Consider the following 23,079-nt stretch of genomic DNA (forward strand, 5'->3'; position numbering starts at 1 on the left):
CTTCCCAGCAAATGCTTTCCAGTGTTATTTTAAGAGCATAACATTCTGTGACTGAAGAGGTTATATTTATGAAAGCCACTGGTGTTTCAGAGTTAGAAAACATTAATAACATTCATTACATTTATATTTCATGTATTAATATAAAACAATGATGAAACAAATTAAAGTAGACATGAATAAATGGAAAGATATCCTATATTTATATATTGGAAGAGTTAATATTGTTAAAATGACCATATAACCAAGTGATTGATACATTCAGTGCAGTCCCCATATAAATCCCAAAGGCCTTTTCAAAGAAGAAGAAAAAATTCTTAAACTTTTTTAATGAAATCACCAAAGACACAAACAAACAAAATAATCCCAAGGAAAGAGAAAAAAAGTGGGAGGAAGCACGCTGTCTGATTTCAAAATATACTACAAAACTATTGTAATTAAAACAGCATGCTACTGGATGAAAACAGACATATAGACCAATGGAACAAAATCAACAGCCCAGAAACAAATCCATATGTTTATGATCAATCGATTTTTGACAAAGATATTGGGTCACTGGGGCACAGTTTATTATATGTTTTATGTATTATATATTTTGTCCCTGGCTCCTTGTGCTCTTTCTCTGTGCTTCCTGGGCACCATGAGGTGGGGAGCTTTCTTCCACTGCCCTTCTGCTGTGGTGTTCTGTCTCACCTTGGGCCTAAAACAGTGGAGTTAATGACCATGGACTGAAACTCTGAAACTGTGTTCAGAATAAACTTTTCCTCCTCTAAGTTGTTCTTGTCAAGTATTTTGGTTTCAGAGATTAAAAGCTGGTTAACATACCTCTGAATGTGACCTGATATTTTCCTGTTAAGGCTTTAAAAATTCTATTCTCATTCTGTATGTTAGTCATTTTAATTATTATGTGCCATGGAGAGGTTCCTTTTATGATCTTGTCTTTTCATGGTTCTGAATGTTTCCTGTATTTGAATTTCCATCTCATTCTCAAGGTTTGGAAAAATTTCTTGTATTGTTTCAATGCAAAGGTTATTAATGCCCTTAGGTGTCATATCTTGGAGCCCTTTTTGATTCCAGGGATTTTTAGTGATTTTTAGGTTTGGTCTCTTAGTGTCCCAGAGTTCTTACATATTCTGATCATGGTTTTTTATTTTCTTATCTTTATTGCTAATAGAGTGTTCAAGTTCATATACTTGTCTTCAATTCCTGAAAATCTGTTTTCTACATTTTCTAATCTTTGGATTAAACTGAAATTTTTATTTTGATTTGAGTCTTTCATTTCATTCTGAAGGACAACTTTTCTGGGTACAGCAATTTTGGTTGGCAGGTATTTACTTTCAGAGCTTGAAACACATTATTTCCAAGCTTTCCTGAATTTTAGAATTTCAGCTGAGAAAATTTTTATTTCCTTTTCAGAATCTCTATTGAAATTATGTTTCACTTCCTCTATTTTCTCTTAGTTCATTCTTTAGAACTTCTTTTAGTTCATTGGTCATGACAGCAACTGACTTTTTGAATTCTCTGTCCAGTATTTCATCTACTTTGATATTGGTGGATTTGGTTGGAATTTATACCCTTTTGGAGATGTCTTGTTTCCTTGTTTTCTCGTGTTTCCTATATTTCTATATTGAGATTCTTTAATCTTTTGGAATGGGTCTCTCCCCCACTGTTGTCTAGGGGACTGTTTCATAGGCTGTTTTCACTCAATTATGTGTCCTGAGCCAGGGGTATATCTTTGTGTCAAAGGACCCACGTAGAGTGTTCACAGTGCCTTGATCAATCCCTTAGACCACTTTGAGGAGAGATGATGACCCTGTACCACTGTAAATACTCAAGAGCAATCCACATACTAATAAGTCACAAAAATTATTAAAATATTTTCTACAACTCCAATAGTTCAGAAGTGGAAAAAGGTGATAATATCTTAAAATAGACTATAAAAGTAGTTTTAAAGAAATTAAAATTGATATTTTACTATGTAGGAAATTAATATAAAATAGAAAGAATAGGGATAAAATGAAAAATAAAAGAGAAAGACAATAGTGAAGGGGGAGGGAAGAGAGGTAGAAGAAGTAAAAACAAATAAAGGAAAAAAACCCAGATGGTGTGAATATAGAAAAGAGAAAGAAGAAAAGAAAGAAAGTATAAATCCATTTAACACACTACCTCAAAGAAGAGAACAACAACCACCACCATCTAAAATCAAGGAAACAAACAATATAAAATTTTTCTTATATTTTGCAACTTTCCTTACCCAAACTGCATACTCATAAATAAAGCTTATGTTGCACATCTCTCTCCTACTTACTGTTTCCTTTCTGGTTTCTTTTTCTTTTTAATCCACATTATGGAAAGAAATTTTAACTCATTTTGTCTCATTGTCCCAGATACAAAATACTTATAAAATTTAATTGAGCAATAAATACCATGTATGGTAACTTTAAAATAATTATTGTTTTATAGGTCTATTCTTTTGAAAAAAGCAATGGGTGAATCATTAGAACATTTTTTTTTGTATCTTCATACATGTACTTTGAATAATAATGATCATCACATTCAACCATAATTTCTAACCCCATGCCCCTCCCTTCCCCTCCCACCCCTCTGCCTTATCTAGAGTTTGTCTATTCCTCCCATGCTCTCCCTCCCTATCCCACTATGAATCAGCCTCCTTATATCAAAGAAAACATTCGGCATTTGTTTTTTTGGGGATTGTCTAACTTCAGTTAGCGTTATCTTCTCTAACTCCATCCATTTACCTGCAAATGCCATGAGTTTATTCTCTTTTATTGCTGAGTAATATTCCATTGTGTATATATGCCACATTTTTTATCTATTCATCCACTGAAGGGCATCTAGGTTGGTTCCATAATTTAGCTATTGCTAATTATGCTGCTATAAACATTGATATGGCTGTGTCCCTGTAGTATGCTGTTTTTAAGTCCTTTGGGTACAGACTGAGGAGAGGGATAGCTGGGTTAAATGGTGGCTCCATTCCCAATTTTCCAAGAAATCTCCATACTGCTTTTCATATTGGCTGCTCCAATTTGCAGTCCCACCAGCAGAGTATGAGTGTACCTTTTTCCCCACATCCTCACCAACACTTATTGTTTTTTGTCTTCATAATAGCTGCCATTCTGACTAGAGTGAGATAAAATCTTAGAGTGTTTTTTTTAAGAGAGAGAGAGAGAAAGAGAGAGAGAGAGAGAGAGAGAGAGAGAGAATTTTTAAATATTTATTTTTCAGTTTTTGGTGACACAACATCTTTATTTTATTTTTATGTGGTGCTGAGGATTGAATCCAGCACCCTGCACATGCCAGGTGAGTGCACTACTGCTTGAGCCACATCCCCAGCCCTTAGAGTGGTTTTGATTTGCATTTCTCTAATTGCTAGTGATGATGAACATTTTTTCATGTGTTTGTTGATTGACTGTACATCATCTCCTGAGAAGTGTCTCTTCAGGTCCTTGGCCCATTTATTGATTGGGTTATTTATTCATTTTTTTGGTGTATACTTTTTGAGTTCTTTATATACCCTAGTGATTAGTGTTCTATCTGATGTGTGAGGGGTAAAGATTTGCTCCCAAGATGTAGGCTCTCTATTCACCCCACAGATTGTTTCTTTTGCTGATGAGAAGCTTTTTAGTTTGAGTCCATCCCATTTATTGATTCTTGATTTTAATTCTTGCGCCACAGGAGTCTTATTAATGAAGTTGGGGCCTAATCCCGCATGATGGAGATTAGGGCCTACTTTTTCTTCTATTAGACGGAGGGTCTCTGGTTATATTCCTAAGTACTTGATCCATTTTGAGTTGAGTTTTGTGCATGGTGAGAGACAGGGGTTTAATTTCATTTTGTTGCATATGGATTTCCAGTTTTCTCAGCACCATTTATTGAAGAGCCTATCTTTTCTCCAATGCATGTTCTTGGCACCTTTGTCTAATATAAGATAATTGTAGTTTTGTGGGTTAGTCTCTGTGTCCTCTATTCTGTATCATTGGTCTACCAGTCTGTTTTGGTGCCAATACCATGCTGTTTTTGTTACTCTTGCTCTGTAGTATAGTTTAAGGTCTGGTATAGTGATGCCACCTGCTTCACTCTTCCTGCTAAGGATTGCTTTAGCTATTCTGGATCTCTTATTTTTCCAGATGAATTTCATGATTGCTTTTCTATTTCTCATTAGAACATTTGAATTTTTAAAAAATTATTGTGTAAATGGTATAAACCTGATGCAAGTTACTTCTACTAAATATTCAACTGCACAAAATATTACATACAAAACAGATATGTAATATAAGAAATTCATTCATAAAAGCATTTCTAGAACTAGGTTATCACTTTATTTTGAGATATGCATTATATTTTAAATTATCAATGTTGAATAATAGCTGTCCTCTAAATGGGATACTGGGACAATATATACTTCATAGTAATGTGTAGTGTAATGTACTTTGGCAAACTCTAAGTTTTTGCTAATTGTGTTGTATTGTGGGGAAAAGTGCTGGAGAAAGATCGAACAATAATCTTTTGCTTGTGATTAAGGTAGTTCTGCAAATGCTTGAAGTGCTACAGAATCCACTATTACAGTAAGTTTTTTTTTGTCAGTCTATTCAATGATTATGACTTTCTTGTACACCTTTGAAATATTAAATTTCCAGAGACAGGTACCATGTGGTAACATAGACTATTCGAGTGTCCTCTGAAACTGACAACATTGATGAAAAAAAAAGAAAGAGGGAAATATGATCATAAATTCAATACCTATAATGAAACTCTCATGGCAAAATGGTAGATCATAAATGTGTCATTGTTGGAATGATCTATGATATGGTGGAACCACTTGTCAAAGTTTAATGATGGAAAAAGAAATGAAGAATAGAACTAATGTGCTTCAAGCAAAGGTCATGGGTATCTATAACAATTTCAGCGGTGGTGTGGCCATACACAGTTAGTTGTTTTCCAAATATTCCATTTTCATTAGAGGTAAAAAGATTGTACTGACATTTGTTCAAATAATGATATGTGTATCATAAATTCATGATTTTTCCCACAAATTTGTGAATAAGAAAGATCTCATAAATTTGTTGGATTTCAAAAGAGACATCTGCTTAGCATAACCAAAACAGTGCATTAAGAAACCATCAGAAGGAAGAAAGAGTAATGCTCCCAGACCTACTACTGTCCAAGATAATGTCAGATTGACACAGAAGCCATATTTTTCTAAAATGGCAGGAAAAACAATGTTAAGTCATGTCATGAAAACCTAAATCATATTGTGAATAATGTAATGTAGCCATTTGTTTGAAGTAATTTTCTCCTTTTCAGAAAAAAATAATTATTATAGCAGCTCAATTCACAACATCTAAGCTATGGAACCAACCTTGGTGCCATGCAATGGATGAATGGATAAAGAAAATGTGGTATATATACACAATGAACTATTACTCAGCTGTAAAAAGAATGACTATGACATCTGCCAGTAAATGGATGGATCTGAGACTATCAAGCTAAGTGAAATAAGTCAATTCCAAAAAAAAAAAGGTCAGATATTCTCTCTGATATATGGGCACTAACCCACAGTAGCTTGAATACTTCCAATTAACACATTATCACACTAAAATAAAATGTATAAAATTGGATTAAGGAATGCAATATTGAATAGTGTAGGTGAAATCTATCCAAACAATAAGGTTTTGCCAGTAAAATAAGAAAGACACTAAGGAGTCAAAGATTACCCCTTGCTGATGTATCTGAGATGGAGGATATTCTTAGCCTTCCTAGTTTAGATTAAGCCAGATATTAGGAGGTGTAATAGATATGCACACCTCACCTGAGTAACTTCTGAGTGTCTCTGGGTGTGGAGGCAGCAACCACGCAGTCCCCCTCCATTGTATATGTATTTCTCCACCTGTCTATATCAGTCTTCTGCTTTCAACACTTCCCCAATATTCAGGTTCTTGTGTCTCCACAGTGCTCTCCACCCACCCACTTCTGGAATGAGCCTGTGCAGCTCCAATGACATTTCCATGCCAAGCGCTTAGGGATGTTTGATGGAACCATCCAAATGTCTTTAGCCCTATTGCTTGCTCTTTCTCTAGCTGGGAGAGCAGCTTTTGTTCTGTGTAAAATGCCATGTACCAGGGATTAACCACATATATCTCCATCAGCTCTTTACAGGCACATTTGCGTTGGGTTTTAAAACCCCACTTGCTTGTTGAAACTCTGCAGCTGAGGCAGAACCCCTTCTTCTCTCTCGGTAGGGGTATTGGGAGTCTCTGAAAGACCCAGTGATGACTCACAGGTGTATGTGCATCCACACCACCCCTGTACCATCAATTGTAATTGTTTCACCCTCCCTTCTCCTGAGCTGACAAAATGGCTATGAGAGTCTCACAACAAATCCTACTGCTTAAGATCTGAACAAAACTGTGCCAGACCACAGCTAGCGTGTGTGGGCTAACATAACTTTAAGCCACCAATTTCAAGTGTTCTGCCATCAGCCTGTCACAGTCTAGCACTCCCACCAGGCTCCTGTCACACATTCAGTCCTGATCCCGTAATGATTTTTGACTCAGGCACCCACTGATCAAGTGAAAAAAATGTGACTGTTGGATATTGGGGATGTTAAAAAATAGGTATATAACAAAGAGAGCAGACAGAAAAGTGTGCAGAAATTTCTGATCATCCATGCAGACAGCCTAGGTAATGGTGACCCTTTTAGGGTGGTTCCCCTTCCCAGTTCCAGTGGGAAGAACAGGTCTGTTCTTAAGTCACACATACCTGTTCATTTTGCTGAATTTAATTTTCCTTTCTGCTCAAATTGTCTATTTGCCCAAATTTGGAGTGTGTAATGCTTAAAATCTTTATGACTCCTTTTTTTATTCTTCAGTATTCTGGAGGGGAATTTCCCTTTCCCCACAGAGAAACCATGTGCCTGGTTCCAGTGTAGTCTTCGACTCTTTTCCCCCCTAATTCTTATATATACAATTTTTGCAAATGTTAGAATGACTGTATCTATCTTAAAAGTAATCTGATAATTTGGTACAATAAATTAATTTATTTTTGGATGTTGAACTCACACTTTGCATTACCAGGATAACTCCTATTATTTGTTAATATCTTGTGGAGATTATTATTTTTTTTAAAGAGAGAGAAAGAGAGAGAATTTAATATTTATTTTTTAGTTTTCGGCGGACACAACATCTTTGTTTGTATGTGGTGCTGAGGATCTAACCCTGCGCCGCATGCATGCCAGGCGAGCGCACTACTGCTTGAGCCACATCCCCAGCCCTTGTGGAGATTATTTTGTCTATGTTCATGAGAGTTACTGATTTCCACATTCATTTTCTTGTAGTGTTTTTCTCAGGTTTTGGAATCACAGTTAATTTATGCTCATAAAAAATTTTATTTAGCTTTCCTTCCTCTTCTATCCTATGGAAGAGTTTGTGTAGAGTCAGTGTTATTTCTTTCTTAAAAGTTTGGTAGATGTCATGAGTGAAAGCATCTTGGCCTGGTTTTATTTGTTGGAATGTTTTTAATTATGCATTCAATTTTATTAGTAAACATAGAAATATTTCACAAAGTTTGATACTCTTTCTTGATTATTGAGTTAAAATATTTTCAGTTTTCTACTTGAGATACTTATTCATCGATGGTTTATTTAGCAGTATTGTTTAATTTTCAAATATTTGAACACTTTTAAAATATCTTTCTGATCTTAATTAATTTTCCATTTTTATTGGTGCATTAATAATTACACAGAATACTGGGTTTGATTGTGGTATATTTGTACATAACATACTTGGATCAATTTTATCATCCAGGATGGTGCTGAGAATTGAACCAAGGGCCTTGCACATTCTAGGGAAATGCTCTGTCACTGAGCTACAACCTTTTAAACTGATACATAAAAAGCATAAAAATATATGCATTAATGGGGTCACATGACATTTATATACACATATTATATAATGTTTAAATCAGGTTAAACATATCTATTTTCTCAAACATTTATCATTTCTTTATGGTGAATACTTATAATGTACCGTCTTCTAGCTTTACAAAATATATAGTTCATGAATGTTATCTAGAGTCACCCTGCTGTGCAATAGCACACCAAAACTTTTACTCTTATTCAACTGTAACTTAGTATTCATTGACCTTTCCTGCCTCTTCCCTATTCTCCCTACCCTCTGGAAACTACTATTATACTCTCAAATTCTATGGAGATCAACTTTTTAAGGTTCCATATATGAGTATGTTATGTGATAATTGTTTTTCTATGCCTGGCTTATCTTACTTAACATAATGGTTTTTAATTCCACCCACGTTGTCAAAAATGACAGAATTTTATTTCTTTTATGGCTAAATAGTATTCCATTATGTACATGTATAATTTTCTTTATCCATTCATCAGTTGATGGACACTTAGGTTGTTTCCATTTCTTGGTTATTGGGAATAGTGCTATACTAAACATGGGAGTGTAGATGTCTCTTCAACACATCAATTTTATTTCCATTGGAAATGTATGCAGAGGTGAGGTTGCTGGATCATTTGAGTTTTATTTTTAATTTTTTGAGGAAACTTCATATGGTTTTTCAAAATGACTGAGCTAATTTACATTCCAACCAACAAGGTACGAGTGTTCTCTTTACATCCTCACCAGCAAGTGTTATCTGTAGTTTTTTTTTTTTTTTACTAGCCATTCTTACTGTTGTGAGGTAATATCTCATTGTGGTTTGATTTTCCTTTCCTTAATGATTAGTGATGTTGAGCATTTTTCATGTACATTTTTATATCTTCTTTTCAGAAATGTCTATTTAGATCTATTACCCACTTTTTTGGTTTGCTGTTAAGTTTTTGTGGTTTCTTTTTTTGTTCATAATTCCTCAACATGTTCTATCATTCTTTTTTATTAGTGCATTATAAATATACATAACATTTGGGGTCATTTTGACATAATTATGCAAGCATGAAATATAATTTGCTCTAATTCAGTCTCTAGTGCTTCTTCTTTCCCTTCCCTCTTCCCTCCTCCTTTTTGCTTTCCTCTACTCTATTGATCTTCCTTGTATTTATTTGTAGATTTTCAAATTAGTGCTTTATAAATAAACATAAATGGTGAAATTCACTATGGTGTATTCATATATGTACATAGGATAGCTTGGCCAATGTTATTCCACTGTTTCTCCCTTTCCTTTCTCTCCTTCTTCCCCTCAATTCTCTTCCTCTACCCCACTGATTTCTCCTCTATTTTCATGGGCATTTCCTTTCCATATTTCACCCCTTATTTTGGTCTAGCTTCTGTATATCAGAGAAAATATCTGACCCTTGACTTTTTGGGTCTGGCTTATTTCATTTAGCATAATGTTCTCTAGTTCCTTCCATTTACCAGCAAATACCATAATCCAATGGTCAAGTAGAATTCATTGTGTATATATTCCATATTTTCTTTATTTATTCATCTATTGATAGGCATCTGGGCTGGTTTCATAACTTGGCTATTGTGAATTGCGTTACTATGAACATTGATGTGCTGTAGGACTATGGAATGCTGATTTTAGCTCTTTTGTATAAATACTGATGAGTGGGATAGCTGGGTCATATGGTGGTTCCATTCCTAATATTTTAGGAATCTTCATACTGCTTTCCAGTGTGGTTGTACTAATTTGTAGGCCCACCAACAGTGTATGAGTGTATCTTCCCCCCTTCATTCTCATCAGCATTTATTATTAAGTGTATTTTTGATATTTGCCATTCTGACTAGAGTGGGATGAAATCTCAATGTAGTTTTGATTTGCATTTCCCTGATCATTAGAGATGTTGAACATTTTTAGATTTACATGTTGGCCATTTGTATTTCTTCTTTTGCAAAGTGTCTGCTTAGTTCTTTTGCCCATTTGTTAATTGGATTTTTTTGGTGTTAATATTCTACATATCAATCCCCTGTCAAATGCATAATTTGTAAATATTTTCTTCCGTTCTTCAGATCATCTCTTCACTTGTTTAGTGCTTCCTTTGTTATACAGAGCTTATTAGTTTGATGCCATACTGTTTGTTTACTTTTGCATTTTTTTCCTGTATTTGGGGGGTATTGGCTAAAAAAAAATCCTTGCCCATGCCAATATCCTGAAGTGTTCTTTTATATGCTTTCTTCTACTAGTTTCATGGCTTACATGTAAACCTTAATTTACTTTGAGTTGATTTTTATAACTGTTGAGAGTTAGGTGTCTTGTTGCATTCTTCTGCATGTGGACACCCAATATTTCCAGCACCTTTTGTTGAAAAGACTGTCCTTTATCCACTTTGTGTTCTTAGTCCTTTGCTGAAAATTGGTTGACTATAGATGCTTCAGTTTACTTGTAGGCTTTTCTATTCGGTTCCCTTGATGTATGTATCTATATTTATGTCAGTCTTGCTGTTTTAATTACTATAGCTTTATAGTATATTTTGAAGTCATGTAGTGTAATGCCTCTTACTTTTTCTGTTTTTTTTTTTCCTCATGATAGCTTTGGATATTCAGGGAGTTTTGCTGTTCCATAGAAATTTGAAGATTGCTTTTTCTAGTTCTTGGGAGAATGTAATTGATATTTTGATAGGTGTTGCATTGAATTTGGAATTGCTTTGAGTATATGGACATTTCATCAATATCAATTCTTCTAATCCATGAACATAGGGTATCTTTCAATTTTTTTGCGTGTCTTCTTCAATTTCTTTCATCAGTGTATTTTACTTTTCATTGTAGAGATCTTTCACTTCTTTGGTTAAATTTATTTCTAGGTATTTTATTTTTGTTGCTATTTAAAAAGGATTTCTTTCTTCACTTCTATTTCGGGGAGGTCACTGATGGTATATAGCAATGACTGATCTCTGTATGTTGATTTTGTATCCTGCACATTTCCTGAATTCATGTACTAGTTCTACTAGTTTTGATGGAGTTTTTGGAGTTTTCTCTATATAAGACCATGATATTTGCAAACAGTGCAAACAATTTGACATTCTGTTTTCCAATTTGGATGCCTTCATTTTTTCTCTTATTCATTATTTTAGTTAGGACTTCCACCACTATGCTGAAGCAAGCATCCTTGTTGTGTTCCAGATCATAGAAAACTTTTAGTATTTCTCCATTTAGTATGATGAAAGCTTTTAGCTTATATGTGGCCTCTATTATGTTGATATATATTCTCTATATATGTGATTTATTCAGTTGTTTTTTTTTTTATCATGAAGAGATGTTGAATTTTATCAAATGTCTTTTCTGCATGTGTTGAGATGATGTTTTTTCTTTCATTCTGTTGATTTGGTGTACCATATTCATTTATTTGCATATATTGAACTGTCCTTGCATCCTTGGAATGAATCCCACTTAGTCATGGTGAATAATCCTTCTAAATGTTTTGGTGGATTCAGTTTGTTGTTTCTGGATTATTAATTATCTAAAAAAGGATGTGTCTATTTCTGCTGTGATACTAATGGTTTAATAACTATGTACATTGAGTCTTGATCAGTGAAGTTTTTTTTAATATTTAGTTTTTAGTTATAAGTGGGCACAATACCTTTATTTGATTTTTATGTGGTACTGAGGATCAAACCCAGTGCCTCATGCATGCTAGGTGAGCGCTCTACCTCTGCCACAACCCCAGCCCTCAGTGAAAGTTTTTTTTATCAGGATCTCTTGTCTTCTCCTTCTTCACCTTTGACCCCTCCATTTCTACTTTCAAATCAACTAAAGGGGTAAAACATTGACTCTGGATTTACTGAGTCAGTTTCTAAGCTCTGGTATGTTCACTTTGAGCTTTTCTTTCCTCCTATTTGTTTGCATTTTTATAATCTTAGGGCAGGCAGGGAAAGAAATGGTGCCCATATTCTTTTCAGCTCTATGGCTTATGATATAATTGCTAGGTTCTATATCCTCCAGATTTGTTATATTCAAAATTCATCTTCTGATATTCTAAGAAGAATCATTTTTTTCTTTTTAATATATTTTTACTAGTTTATTTTTTATTTTTATAGATATACATCATATTGGGGTTCATTTTGACATAATTATACAAACATGGAATTTAATTTGCTGCAATTCCATCCCCAGTACTTCCCCATTCTCCTCCCCTCTTCCCTCCCCCTGTTCTCTTCCCCCTTCTCTACTAATCTTTCAAGATCAAACATGGTTCTTATAAATATAAAAATTTACATTTCATATATTTCCTCTATTGATTCTGAAACATCTCCATAGAATATCTCTTCAAATTTTATTTTATTTGTTCTTTTTAGATATACATGACCGTAGAATGTATTTTAGCATATTATACATACATGGAGTATATCCATTTATAGCACAAGCTCAAAATTGAATTAGAAAAAATAAATTTAAATAAAAGCTCAAAATTGGACTCTTTGTTATAATTTGAATCAGCTTTACAGTTCTTAGCTGCTCCTTAATTGTTGGAATGTAAATTATTGATAGAAGAAGGAAGTCCAGAGAATTAAAGGTTCTTAATTTTTTAAATAAATGAAAACATAATGATGATTACTAGTAATTAGCTAAATGCAAATAAAGTACCATAATATAATTTCTGTAAATGGGATTCTTAAAAGTTAAACATATTGCAGTATGAAGTTTTGGTAAGTTATCAGGAAATTTGCAACATCAAATACTGGTGTTGAAAGTATAAACTGATAAATATGCTATACCAGTTTTGTGGAGAAATTTTTTATTATTTATTAAAACAGACTGATGACCATGTTCTTAGTACTAAATTTAATCTCCAGGTATCCTTCCTAAAGAAACACTCTCATTTATTTTCAAATATATATTTTATAAGATATCCATTGCATGATGTTAAAAGAACATGTTATAAAAACCTGAATATCTAATAGGAGAATAAATGAATATACTACATTAAATCCATACAATGGAATGGGTATAGTTTTATCAATTTATATGGATATATCTATAAAACATTGTTAAAAGAAGCACAGAATGACATGTAAAGTGTGATTTCATTTACATAACTTTTAAGAAACAGAAAAAAGTTTAGGTTTTCTAAGGTATACATATTATTATTTAAAAATACATTTACAAGAGGACTTGAAGAGTTCCTACAAATTTACAACATTTATCTACTGGATGTAGGGTAAACGCTTGAGATAAAAGGCAGAAAGTCAGATTTTTTTTAGCTTTAATACTCTAATTTTTATTGAACAATTGTGTTCTTGTATTATTTATATGATATTTACAAATGTTATTTGTTTAAAGAAAAAAATGTTGGAAGAAAGCAGGCCAAATATTAATAATAATTCTGTATAGTAGAAATTTGCATGACTGCTGTTTTTACAGTTTTAGAAAACAAATCTCTCTTCACCCCTCTATCCTTCTCATTCTTCTTAAGACATGTAAATAAATAAGCAAAATCTTTTACTGGTTTTCAATTCTTCAGACTATAGATTCTTCCACATGCCATACAGGCTGCTTTATGATGTGGTCTCTGAGTATGCTCCCAGATTCTTTGAGACACACTTTTCATCTTAACCTAAATATCATCTTTCAGTTAGACTCTTAGAATTATTACCCATATATTTCTCCCATTTCCTATCTCATTTCTCTCTTGTTTTCCATTCACTTCACTTTAAAATTTATTTTAACAAATAAATCTATTCATTTCACTTCACTTCCTGTGAACTTCTTTTGTGCCTTTGGCATCTTCTAAAATTTTGCATATATGTACATATGAATTTTTACATTTTTTTAGTTGTTGATAGATCTTAATTAATTAATTAATTTATATGTGGTGCTGAGAATTGAACCCAGTGCTTCACACATGCCAGGCAAGTGCACTATCGCTGAGCCCCAGGCCCAGCCCTGAATTTTTAGATTCTCTTTAATTACTCTGTGGCTAGTCAAGGAACCCATCAATGTTCAGTTAAATTCTAAAATGCACACAAGATTCCATACAATTTTCTTTATATAGTGCTACCCACTGTCATTCTTAGTTTCAGCTATATTAAACTTCTCACTGTCCCAAATATGCCATGTTCTGTCATTCCTCATTGCCTTTACATATATGACTTCTTGCCTCTGCTTCATCCCTCTAAAGACCATCTATAATTTTTTTAATTTTATATGAGGTTTTCTTTGCTCCTCTAGTGTAGATTGATCACTCTGAACTCTGAGGTCCAATAGAATTTTTGCAAACTGCTTATATTAAGTACCACTATTAATCTGTTTTTATGTCTGTCTTCCATTTCTAGTCTTGTGAATTCCTCAAAGGCAGATTTTTATATGAAAATTTCCTCTTCAATGAGCTGCCTTTATTTTAAAATTTTTATTAATTTTTTTTTTGGTGCTAGAGATTGGATCCAGAGGAGCTTTACCACTGAACCATAAGATGGGATCTTGCTAAGTTGCTTAGGGTCTTGTTAATTGCCCAGGCTGGCTTTGAACTTGTGATCCTCCTGCCTCAGTCTCCAGAGTTGTTATGATTACAGGTACATGCCACTATACCGGGCTCCAAGGCAGAATTAAAAAAAAAATAGTTTGGTATCTTCACTGTCAAGCATTGTGTGGAATGGCATAGGTTACCACTAATGCTGATATAATAAAGAATGCATGTGAAATTCTGTGATATGCACTTATTTTCAATAGGGAGGAGAATGCTAGAATCATTATTGGAGTTTCAAAAAAAAATATTGCTACTGACTTAGAATCCCTGAGCATGTATATTCTAAAAATTTATCATGGTTAGTTGTGATACACATGCCACCTTAATAACCATGACTACAAATCACACCCAGAGAAAGTAGAATTAGACATATTCAGAGAAATCTGAGGATGTAAACCTTTATTAGGGAATATTAATACCAACTATTAGAGAAACAAATATAAATCCCTGTGGTATATAACCAGTGACTTCCATCGTGTTTAGTATGCAATAATCCACTAATTTGTATGGTCATTTAATTAACAACGAAACAGTGCAATTGAACTATCAACCTGCATATTTTCAAAAGTTTTTCAAGTTTTTCTGGTGCATACACCAGTTAATAATTTCTGTTGAATGGACAAACCACTTTCAGTGATCACTGATGGTAAAATTAAGGCTCATTCTACATCTGTGCCATCTGAAGTCCTCCTTTTCTCTGGACTTGCAGTGGGTCTGTACTAAGTGACAACTTTAGGACTGGCAGTCTGGTGCCTAAGAGGTATGACTTAAGAGGTCTTTTACAGTATATTTATCTGTACTCCAAATAGATTCATTTCTTTAAAGTAAGCATTGCTCCTTTTCCATCTTTGGCCTTTTAAAAATGATATGATAGTCAATCATTAATATTTGTTTGAATAAATGTATCAGATATATTCCTTCAGCTGGTAGATATGTATTCTTAGAGGACAAGCCTCAAGGCACTGTCTGGAGAGATAGAAATGCTGTAAATAAAGTCACCCTTCCCTAGAACCTCTATATTTGCAGGGAAAAAAAATTTCTCAAAGTTTGAGATTTTTCTTTCCTCTTAGAATTTCTCTCTAATCACTGCAGCCACCACCATGCAGCAATGGGATCCTACTCCCTCTTTAATTATCTGATTCCACTTGTTTCGACAGAACAAAACACAACTTTATTTAAGACCCCAGAATAACAAAAGACAAATGAAAATAGAGGGCCATGAAGCCAGAAAACCAGAGTGTAAAGGAACAGCGTGATCTATTGAAAGAATAATGGCATCATTGTGAAAAATCAGAACCTGTAAGTTGATATGTCTGGGTTTTATTCCCAGCTCTTACATTTATTAGCATTATAATTTGGGGCAGTGTATTTATTTTTTTCTCTGTCTTCATTTTCATTCATAACATGAAGGTAACAATAGTACTTAATTCCTTCTTGCTTAACTTCAGAACTTTCTTCACATGTCAAACAGCCTCAAGAACACTACTTAGCTGGAAATAAAATAAAAATTCAGATGAGGAGAGAATTAGTTGTTTCCTTTACCCATCTAGGGTCCACATTCACATTTTGCTTCATTGTTGACATTAAGAGTAGTTTTTTCCCTGAGCAAGACCAAGTCTCTTTAAGGAATGATTTTACCTATTATAGGCCAGAAGAGGATAACCATATACCAAAACAACACTACAACCCCAGCATTTATAATTCTAAACACCATCCCCAATTCTGCCAAAGCCAGGCAGAATCATTCTTAGTGATAACATGTTCTGTATGATGAACAATGGACAGTGCCAAACATCTTTGGCTTTTAAGTAACTAATTATTTGATACCAAATGAGGCCATAACAATCAATTCTAAGTCACACCAAAGTTTTAATTTCTCTGCCTAATGTTGCAGAGTACTGCTTTGATTTACTTGTTAGGGAGATTTTGTGATGTGTACCTTTGAAATAAACTGTTTCTTATCTAGTGTTTAGAATAGAGAAGAACTGTATACTCCAGACCTGATAAAAACTTGTCTCAGTGGGAGTGAGAATACATATATTATATTGGCCAATTCCTTGACTTTTAAGTTTTGCTGGCCAAGGTTACCTTGGGATGCCAGGATGGAATGGACCTAAGTTACCCAAAAGATAACTTTCCTCCTGAGGCTGAATTTTGCCTAGTGATATAGATTTTAATGAATTCTGCCTTTATGAGTGTTTTGATGTTAACCAAAAATTAAGTGAAGTCTCCATTTGAGAAATGAATAGTATACCTGTTATCAGTATGCAGCAGACGAGTATGATGCTCAGGGAAGTGACAGACTGTCCTGTGACTATATGAAATCTCTAAGGAAAAACTACCAATGTCTATTTCAGCCAACTATTTCTATTTTCTCAGAATTTTTAATGCTGCTAGGAAATAACTAAAAGTAAACATTTCACAGAACCACATAAGAAGGAAGATATTGTCTATAAATTACTTTCTCAGGTGGCTTTGTGTGCTTCAAATAATTTGAGAATAGTTCTACTTTTAATTTTTTGAGAAACCTCAGTACTATTTTCCAAAATGGCTATACTAGTTTACATTCCCACCAACAGTGTGCAAGTCTTTTCTTCACCATATCTTCACCAGCTCTTATTATCTTTAGTTTTTTTGATAGTAAGCATTCTTACTTGGATGAGGTGACATCTCCTTGTGTTTTTGATTCACATTTCCCTGATATTAGGACAAATACTGTATTTTCCCACTAATATGTGATATCTAAATTAGTAAAATTCATCTAAGCAGAAAGTATACTGATAATTGTCAGGTGTTGGGTAAGGGGGAAAATGGAGTTGTTGTTCATTTAATATAAAATTTCAGTCATGAAAGATGAAAGAATTCTAGAGATCTGCTGTATAACATTATGTATGCATTTAAAATTTGTTAAGGGAGTAGATTTGAATTTTTGTCTTTTGCTACAATAACAAAAAAAATCACTCTATTGATTGCATTGTTTCTGACAAGAAGCATAGTAATTTTACATGTTTAAGTCTTGTAGTTAAATATTTAATCCATTTTGAGTTGATTTTTGTGTATTGTAAGGAACCAATTTCATTATTTTACATGTGGGTTTTCCCAACAATATTCCATGTACTTATTGGCTATTTGAATATTTTCTTTAGAGAAATGTCTGTTTTAGTTCCTCCCCATTTTTTATTTGAGTCATTTGTCTTTTTTGTTTTTGAGTTGTAGTTTTTTTTAATAGACTCTGGATAGTAAACCATTAGCAGATATGTGATTTGAAACATTTTCATATTTCCTTTTGTCTTTTAACTCTATAATGTTCCTTGATGCACAAAAGTTTTACATTTTGATGAAGTTCAACTTATCCATTTTTCTCTTGTTGCTTATGTTTTGGTATCATATCTAAGAATTTGTTGCCAAATCTGAGTCATGAAATTTTACCCTTATATTCTTTTAACACTTAAAATTTTAGCTTTGCATTTCACAATTTTGCATATGGATATCCAATTGTGCCAGCCTTATTTGTTGAAAAGACTTCTTTCTTTACTGAGTGGACATGGCATCCTTGTCAAAAATCAATTGGCCCTAGTTGTATGGGTTTATATCAGTACCTGTTATTCTCTTCCACTTGTCTAAATGTCTGACTTGATGCCTATTTTTATACTGTAGCTTTGTAGTAATCTTTGAATTTGAGACTCTGGCTTTATTCTTCTTTTTCAAGTTTGTTTTGCCTTTGGAATCACACATGAATCTCAGGGTCATCTTTTACATTTCTGCAGAAAATTCCATTAAAATTTTGGTAGGGATTGTGTTGAACCCATAGTTATTGCCCTGCTCTTCTTAGGTTTGAGCTTCTGTCCAAAGAATGTGGGCTCTTTGAAGTATTACCTCTCAGCTACACTTACAAGATTCAGTCTTTTCAACTTAGAGTTGGAATGTATGAGAAATTCTGGTGGCTTACCCCTCCTGGAATGGTATAAAAGATTCTAATGGCTCAAATAAAAAAGAGTGGAAGATTTTTGGGTAAAAAAAATAAGCCCTTGAATGAGTGCTATGGGGAAAGGGAGCCAGTTTTAAGTGAAATTCTTTGAATTTCTCTATTGACTTATCTGATAGCTTCTACCCCCAGCAGCCACCAGAAGCCTGGGTGAAGGAGCATCAGCAGTTCATTCACTGACATAGGTCCCTTTTAGGTGACTATCATAGGTAGGATTGCAGGCAGGGTTTCGATGACAACCACAATGAAAGTTTACAAGTTTTAGCACTTAGAGACTCTGAGGGATACATAGCATTCATGGAGGCCACATCCATGGAGGTTAGGGAATGTAGGTAGGAAGAGAGAGGAAGGAACCCATGGGCCAAAGCCTTTATTAGTCCTAGGGCATTATCCAAAAGGTTTCCCATGGGGAGTTTTAAGTGGTGGATTTAAAGCAAGCAGGTCTGAGTTCTGTGAGGTCATGTAGTGATAGAGAGGGAGTCACTGCAGCATATTTGCACAGTTTATGCAGAGTGTAAGGGTCAGCAGGGACAGTCAAGTAGGTTTATCTAGTTGTTACCTAGGGATGTGGTCGCTAGAGAGTTGTATAAGGCAGATATCTGGATTGGTCACACAAAGGAACTGTAAGGAAATAGAGAACTGGAAACTGTGAAGGGTGTTTGAACTCTGTTTCTGGAATGGAAAAATCTGATTTATATTAAATATGGAAATCTAGGAAACAAAAAAATTGTTAGTATTCATTACAGAGCCCTATCATCCCTCTAGTGTGAAGTTTCAGCCATGAATATCTGGGGAGAGGGAGGAAGGGACCGAGATGTAGCTCAAGTGCCATATACTCTCACTGTTCTTATGGAGATATTGTAGACTTTCCTTAATAAGTGACATTTTATTTGATATATGTCCTTATAACAATTTCCAGAGACTTTAAATCATTATTTTCTAAAAATTTTTATTTTGTTTATTATATTTTTTCCTTCACACTAGAATTCTGGAAGCAGGAGTGTCTCCTCATCATACATTTAATGATTCTTAATTAGTTGATTTGTTTCCTGACATTGGTCATTTAAATTCTCTTTTTTCATTGATTAACCTTAGTAGGGTATATTGATTTAGTAATCTTTTAAAGATTGAATATTTTAGAGGTTTTAATATTCTTAAAGTTTGAGCAGGTTTGTTTTTCTCTATTGCATATACTTTTTTCTATTTCATTCTTCCTTGGTCTTTATTATTTTTTCTTTTCTGTTGTCTGTTTGGTTGCTTTGATGTTTTTTCCTACATTTTGAGATAGTAATTTAGGTAGTTGAAGCTGAATCTTTCTTCTTTTTTAATATTCAAATTTAAAGATATATATTTCTTTCTAACCTTATTTAACTGCATACTATAAGTTTTGTCATATTTTTATTACTCTTCAGTTAAACATATTTTATAATTTCCATTCTGAATTCTTCCTTGACCCATGAAATACATGAAAATGTATTCCTTAATTTGCAAATATTTTGGGGGTATCATGGTTAAATTTTATTATTGATTTTTAGCTTAATTCCATTGTGGTCAGAGAATGTATTTTGTGTGATCTAAACATTTTTCTATTTGCTGAGGTCCATTCAATGGTCACATTTGTTGAAATTGAAAAAATGTCCATGTGTGTTTAAAAACCACTGCTTTGTAGTTTGTATATATGTAAATTGATTTGTTTTATGTAAAATATATATTAAGTGAAGGTTGCTAATTATATTTTTAGGTTTTCTGTGTCCTTACAGATTCTTTGCCCTGATAGTTCCTTTAGCTATTTGAGAGGTGTATTATAGTATTCAACTGAGATGATTGTGAATTTGTCAAATTTTCTTCTTCATTTTGTCAATTTTTCCTTTTTGTATTTTGAAACTGTATTATCGGGTTTGTAAAACAAATAAAAAACACTGCGCAGTCTGAAAGAATAGTCCTCATAAGACTGTCCTTTCTTAAGATACAACAATTAACTTCAGGGACTCTGAAGATAAAAAATTCAGAGTTCACATGATCATTCTCTGGTTCAATAATTCACTAGAATGCCTCACAAAACTCAGGAAAGCACTGTAATTATGATTGTAGTTTTATTATGGCAAAAAAAAAAAAAGATTAGAACCAGTTGGAAGAAGAGATGCACAGGGAGAAGTTTGGGAGTTTCCAAACAAGAAGCTTCCATCTTCCTCAGGGACACATTAACCACTTGGCACCAATGTATGACAATGCTTAGAATACTGCCAACCACGGAAGCTCACCTGAGCTTTTGATGTCCAGAGGATATATTGCAGATTTATCACATATAACTCTCATGGGTAATCTTCAGTCACCAGTCCCTCCCAGAGGTTTGGCCTAAATACATTTTTTTAAATAATTTTTTTAGTTGTCAGTGAATCTTTACTTTATTTACATATGGTGCTGAGAATTGAACCCAGTGCCTCACACATGCTAGGCAAGCAGTCTACCACTGAGCCACAACCCCAGCCCTGGACTAAATATCTTTAATCTTAGTTCCTCAAGAGGTCAGAAGTGATATGGTATACTTAATTGCTGTCACCCTAAATCTCAATGTGAGACTCATGGCCAAAGACCCTAGGCAAACTATCAGGTAAAATATACCAGGGACCTAGAGATTGCCTCTCAGTTACCAAGTGCAAAGGCCAGAACTCTTTTTGGGTAAGGTTAATTCTCCTCTACACAAAAAAAATACTGACTTATGAAATTTCCCTCTTTTCTTCTAGTAATACTTATAAATTTATTTGTGTTATTAATGTAGTTATATCAAATTTTTTTCAGTTAGTGGTTGTATAGCATGTCTTTTTAATGTCTATGAACTCTAATCTTTGTCTTACAAAAATAAATGGAAAAACGGCTTTGAGTTTTAGAGGCATTGTGCTTATGATATTAGCTTTCTATTGCATTCATTTCCAGTATGCAGCACATTTTTTATTAGACATTTATAGTTATATGTAGTAGTGGGTTCATTTTGATAAAATCATACATGTATGAAATTTGATTTCAATCCCTATTCTCCCTTTCCCTTCCCTCCATCCTCCTCCACTCTCCCTTTTTCTGGTTTATTTGTTTATTTTTAAGTGATACTCTCTACATATACACGAAAGTGAAATTCTCTTTATGTATACAATGTAATTTTGTTAAATTTATTACATATTTCCTCCATTTTCTGGTCTCTCCTCCCTCTCCCTTGTTCTCTCTCTTTTTTTTTTTACTCCACTCATCTTCCCTGTTTTTGTAACATCAAATCCTCTCCCTGCCTTCTTTCTCTTATTTTGCTCTAGCTTCTACATATAAGAGAGAACATTTGACCCTTGACTTTCTGAGCCTGGCTTATTTCACTTAGTATGATGTTCTTCATTTCCATCCATTTACTGTCAAATGACATAAAATCATTCTTCTTTATGGCAGAGTAGAACTCCAAGTATATACCATATTTTCTTGATCCATTCATCTATTGATAGGCATCTGAGCTGATTCCATAATTTCATTATTGTGAATTGTGCAGCACATACTTTGAGGAGAAATTTGGCTGCATGGTGAAGCTCCACTCTCCAAATCTTTACCAAAAGCAGTGCTGATTTCTATGTCCCCTTGTAATGGCTCTCTTCTGGGATTTGCACCAGGATTTGTAATGGGTTCTTAGCTTTCTACCTGTACTTAGAATTGATAATTGTTCCTAGGTAAATGTAGCAGTAGAGAATAGTTCATATCTCTGTGGTTCATCCATCTCATAAGTTTTACTATTATGGTTTGGCTCTATAAATGTCTCCTTAAAAGCTCATGTTTTGAAAGCACAACCCCCAATGCAGAAAGTTTCAGAAGTAGGTTTTTAGGCAATGATGAGAGCTGTAACATCATCAGTGGATTTATCCATTTGATGGATTAATAATTTGAATGGACTACGGGGTGGTAACTGGGCAAGTGGAGCATGGCTGGAGGAAGTAGGTTGCTGGGAGGTTGAATCTTGTCCCTAGCTCCTCTTTCTCTGCTTCTTGGCTGTAATGAGCTGAACAGCTTTCCTCTGTTATACAATGATGTTCTGCCTCACTTCAGGCTCAGAAAAATAGAGTCATCTGACTGTGGATTAAAATCTCTGAAACAATGAGCCCAAATAAACTTTTCTTTCTCTACATTGTTCTTCTTAGGTATTTTGGTCACAACAATGAAAAGCTAACCCACTTGCCTTGGCATCTGTCTGCTGCCTTCTTTTAGATTATCTCAGAAAATTATCTGATTCTGCCAGCTACTCTATCCCAGTTATAACAGGAGTTCTTTCACAAAGTTGAAAAATCTCTTTTATTTTTCCTTCAAATCCTCTCTTCTTCAAGATAAGCATCCCAATTTCTTTATTACCTCCAGTGTTATGATGTTAAAACTGTTGCTATCCTGGTTGCCTCCACTGGACATTAGACTTAATCACATTATGCTTGATTCGAGCTTATTAAAGCTTTGGAACAGGATAGTAACCTCCTTCATTCTGAACACTGTAATTCTATCAATATAGGTTGCATTGTCTTAATTTTTGAGTAGATTTGTCATAGCACTCTCACATACTAATTTTGTAGGCAAATGACATTTTCAGATGTCTGTTGCATCAATGTTTCCCGGATCTATACTATTACCCTACTACTACTACT

Source organism: Spermophilus citellus (assembly GCF_964194105.1).
Source record: "Spermophilus citellus genome assembly, chromosome: X".
NCBI lineage: Eukaryota > Metazoa > Chordata > Mammalia > Rodentia > Sciuridae > Spermophilus > Spermophilus citellus.